Source organism: Bidens hawaiensis, unplaced genomic scaffold (assembly GCF_021521415.1).
Source record: "Bidens hawaiensis isolate Kalapana, Puna unplaced genomic scaffold, B.hawaiensis_p1.1 tig00049273_1, whole genome shotgun sequence".
In the NCBI taxonomy this organism is placed as follows: domain Eukaryota; kingdom Viridiplantae; phylum Streptophyta; class Magnoliopsida; order Asterales; family Asteraceae; genus Bidens; species Bidens hawaiensis.
This window is the reverse complement of record NW_027498833.1, coordinates 60,545-65,739: the sequence shown is the minus strand read 5'-3', so window position 1 is coordinate 65,739 and position 5,195 is coordinate 60,545. Positions and strand designations below refer to the sequence as shown.

Here is a 5,195-nt window from a genome sequence, read left to right as displayed (position 1 = left end):
CAGCAAACAAATTCAACTACATACATACTAAGTGATTCAAAGTCAAGGCTGGTGGGTAGAATCCCACCCCTTTATTAACACCTCACACAGAAGAAAACAATGCTCCATCCTTAAAAAAAGAAACGAGGGGGAAAAAAATTAGATGTACAACTAAGAGAGATGGTGAATCTGAAAAATAGCATATATATATACACACCTTTTAAGTAAAAGGAGATGACATCTCAAACATTTTGAAGTGTAGCCATAACTTTCTTCAACTGGCTGGCAACATCTCTGATGTTCATTCGTTGTGGTCCGGAATCCATAGAGCATGATACTCCAATATTCACAATTGAAGCCATGCATTCCTCTGTTTTGTGTGCATTTGGTGTGTTAGTTTTCATGGTCATTGCATCATCTTGATGGTAATTCATAAGGTCACCATCAATAACATTCGTCACGTGGTTGGGCAAGGCCATGAATGCAAACTTATGAAGGCTAAGGCCATTGTTAAACATGTCATCTGTAGGTCTTTTCCCTGTCATGACCTCCAACAATAATACTCCAAAACTATAGACATCCCCGCTACATGTCATCTCACTCCCAAAACCATACTACATATAAGCGTTAATATATGTAAAAGGTAATAGTGAATATAAATAAACATGAGCATTATTCAAAAATACATGAGTTTTACCTGGTGGTGCTTATCCAATGGTCATAAAGTTTACAGAGTTGCTTTGATTTGAGTTCGTTCCAAGAAATTTGGATAAACCAAAGTCTCCAACATGGGCTACCATGTCTTCATCAAGTAGAATATTGCTAGGCTTTAAATCACCATGGACAATAGTCGTTAGGCAGTGATTATGAAGATAATCAACCGCACATGCGACATCGCTAAGAATATTTATTCTTTGAAGAAGGTCTAGTCGGCGTGTACGTGTATTAGTCGGCGTGTACGTGTATTTGAATGCAACCAATCATTTAAACTCCCGTTGGGCATGTACTCATAAACCAAAGCTTTGAAATCATTGCCTTGAAAATCAACAATTGAACATGAAGTTATTATCTTCAACAGATTTCTATGTCTAATACTCCTCCATGCTTCACACTCTCTTATAAAGGTTTTTTGTGCTTCTCGATTTTGAAGATGTAAAACTTTGACTGCTACAAGCCTTTCATCATCAATAAGTCCTTTATAAACAGAGCTAAACCCACCTTGGCCAATCAAATTAGCTTCAGAGAAGCCATCAGTAGCCTTAAGAAGTTGATTGTATGAAACTTTCAAGAATCTTTCATTCGTCGAAGATTGAGACGGCTGATTCTTTCTTTTCTTCTTGAACAAAACATGCACCGAAATAATATAATGAAAAGTATGGATACACTTAAAATGACTATAACAAATACAGGAAATCGTTTTTATGTTTCTTTATCTCCTTGTTATGTTTCTTTGCCTCCTTGCATTTTGGTAACCCAAGTTCAACCAAGCCACCGCAAAGCCTATTATTCCCTGAAACTGAGAACGTGCTTGCATTGGCGAACACTCCTAAAACTGGTACTTCTCCAACAAAATCATTTAAGGAGAGGTCCAAATATTCTAATGAAAAATTTTCAAAGAATCTTGGTATTTGACCAGATAAGTTATGAGAAAGATCGAGCTCGGACACTCCTCTCAAGGAACTTAGTGATGGTGGTATCATGCCTTGAAATAAGTTGCCTTTTAGGGATAAGGAAAAAAGGCTAGTGCAACCACCAAGGCTAGTAGGAATGCTACCTGACAATCTATTGTAAGATAAATTCAGATTACTCAACATTTTAAGTTCTCCAATTTCTATCGGAAGTGAACAGACAACATGTTCTGAGAAAGATCTAACTTTATCGTCAAAGATGGAAGTTGAAGAAGCTGTTTAGGTATTTTTCCATTAAGTTTATTGTCAGTAAGGTACAACTCAGATAGGTGTTGACAATTCCCCAGACTTAATGGGATATACCCTTCCAATCTGTTGGAATGTAAATCAAGAAGATTCAACAATGATAAGTTCCCGATGGTGTCAGGGACGGCCCCGGTAAACTGGTTTCTATGTAGACCCAATGCCTGTAGCCTTTGAAGCATACCAATGGTTGAGGGGATTTTACCATTGAATCGGTTTTCTCCTACATGGAAAAAGGTCACGCCAACTAGATTACCTATACTTGTAGGGAGCTTTCCATATAACTTATTTCCATCTAAAGAAAAAGAATATTGATTTTGGGAGCATTCCTTGAAGGTTGCAAGAAGCAATACTCAAGATCATTAATTGGCTGCAGTTATTCAAAGTATCAATAAACTTCATTTCATCAGCTTCTCCATGTTCATGGAGGTTGTTATTGTCGAGGCTTAAAAAATTAAGATCTCTTAGTTTTGAAAAGTTGATTGTCAACTTCCCACTAAATTTGTTTGAACTCATTTGAAGAGACTGTAATTTCGAACAGTTAGATATGGAGGGTGGAAGAACTCCTGTCATATTGTTATTCCTTAGCAGAAGGCCAATATGATGAGGAAACATTGCACCTATGGCTTGAGGAAGACTACCAGTATGCTGGTTCTCAGCTGTGGAAAAATAAGTTAAGAGCGAGAGGTTGTAAATGGAAAGAGGGATGGATCCATGTAAGTTACAGGCTCCCGAGTAAAATTCTCTTAAGCTTTTCCAATTGCCTAAGGCATGTGGAATGCCCCCACCCAATGGATTTGTAGAAATAGAGAAGACTTCCATTGACGTGATATTCATCAAGAAAGATGGGATTCCACCTCGTAAGTTATTTATGCACAGTCGAAGTATAGTTAGTTTTGAGAGGAAACCATTTTTTTTGGGTATGCTTCCAACTAGCATGTTGCCACAAAGATCAAGCCGTTCAAGATTAGAACAACCAGACAAATTAGTTGGAATAATTCCATTGAACTTGTTAATGCCCAGATTGAGGACACGTAGCCTGGACAAACGTCCGAGTTCATGAGGGATGCTTCCTTCAATGCTGTTGTTATTGAGCACAAACTCACGAAGGAAGCTCAGGTTCCCCACATGAGGAGACAATGTGCCTTTCAGGCCCTGTGAGAGCAGCTGTATACTAGTCACTCTTCTGTGTCGCTTCCCACATGAAACACCACTCCAATCACAATAATGGAAATTAGAGGCGTTCCACATGCTTAGAGCTCCATATGGATCTTGGGTAATCATCTTCTTAAATGACAATAAAGCCATGTGATCGGTCTCGTTTCCACCAAAGGAAGCCGAGACAGTGATGATAGCAAAAAGTAAAATAAACCCGGAAAATATGAAAGCCATATGAAAGGAAGATGGTAAGCAAATTATCGGTTGCCTTGAGTTCATTTTTGGATCTAAACTTAAGAACACAGTTAACTATACATGTTGCCCTTTTATCCTCAGTTATGTTCAATATTGTAAGTACGTGGCATGCAAATAGTGAAGGAACAGTTGTCAACATTATTTGGGCAAATAGTGTAGTAGTCAGTCAACCTGGATTCATTAGACGACTTGGTTGTTGCCTTTCATTTTCGGGAAAATGCCGAAAATATCCATTTTGGCCATGATATTATCCGTCTCTATTACGTCCAGCCCAAAACCAATCGGGCCACCTACTTTTCTACCCCGACGATCGAACGCCACCTGTAAACAATGTTTCCCGCTAGCGCCTACTTTTCTGACCCCCACTTACTAAAATGTTTAAGGTGGCATCTGCTTTTTCAAAATCCAGGTGTTGAGTGAGTTTTTAGGCACCGGGTAGATTTTTCTAGGCGCCTACTAGATTTTTCCAAACGCCGGGTGGATTTTTCAAATTCAGACAGCTACTAGATTAATCTAGACCCCACCAGGTTTTTTAAAATTCAATCATTTTTGGATTGTTTTTTTTTTTTTAGTTCCATCTTTTTTGTTTCAGAGATTATTTGCGCTAGCCAATGTTCAAGATCCTTCTTTCTTTCTTCAACTTCTTTTGTGTTACCATCTTCAGTGTGCACTTTTGTCATAAATATGAAATAAAAAGGATACATGAATGGTTATAGATGAGTGCGTTCTATAGTGGCGATGATCTAAGCAAGATGATTACTGGTAAAATATATTACCAATCCATACGGCACACGGAAAAATCTAGTAGGCGTCTAGAAAATTTTTTTCGGCGCCTATAAAAATCCATCCGGTGCCTAGAATAATCCACCCAACGTCTAGATTTGAAAAAAGCAGGCACTGTCTAGAACATTTTTGTCGGTCGGGTCAGAAATTAGGCGCCGACTGGAAACATTCTTGACTTGTAGCACTCGATTATTGGGGTAGAAGATGTAGACGGCCTGGTTGATTTTGGGCTGCACAAAATGAAGCCAGTTGGATTTGTGTAGACATTTTAGGAATTATCCTTGTCAAAATGAACACTAACGTTTTCCCTTCGTTTTCTCTTTTATACATTATTACCAGCCTCTAGCTCCACTTGTCTATCTATTCTAATAAAAGACTACTTAATTTTGTCACTTGTCAATCTTATAGCCCTTCTCATCTTTCTTTCAACCTATTTTAAGATATGGTCCCTTATCTTTAAGCCATTTCAATATATGAATTCAAGTTTATTTTTATTAAAGGTAAATCCTAACTGATTCATTCATTAACAATAGTGGTGAAATAAGAAAATAAGAAATTTCAACATAAAAGTTGTAGGTCTGTTAGAATAAATTTCAAATCACGGGTAATTGTAAATTAAAGAAATATAAAGGCGTGTCATTGTCGAAGAATTTGGATCTTTATGGTAATAAACTACAAATTATTTTTAAACTGAGATTCGAGCAACAGCTTTAACATTTCGGATTTTTCCAAACCCATTTCCATTTACATTTAACCCGAACGGGAATATTTTTAGATCTTTAATATTTATTAAAATTAGATATATATGAGTATTTAAGTTTCCTTATATTCACTTTAAGTCCTTCCTACTTTACATATTGTTTATTCATTTATTTCAACATAACAAGTCATAAAATGATCAAAATCAAAACACAGGGACTAGTTGTGACAAATTGCGAAACTACCCATCCTCACCACCAGAACGCCGCGCGACGGCATGGTTGTGGCCGGCCACGCAGCGCGGTGGACCACCTGCATCTTTTTGTTCGTGAAATATTGTTTCGTTTATGGTATAAAATCGGTTATTTTAGGTAATTTTTAGAGAAGTAA

General features: G+C 37.4%; 1 pseudogene; it reads right to left on the bottom strand.

Moving 5' to 3' along the window:
• Positions 1-206: 206 nt before the first annotated feature.
• LOC143597961 (uncharacterized) lies at positions 207-3,447 on the bottom strand (annotated as a pseudogene).
• Between the last annotated feature and the right edge of the window lie 1,748 nt (positions 3,448-5,195).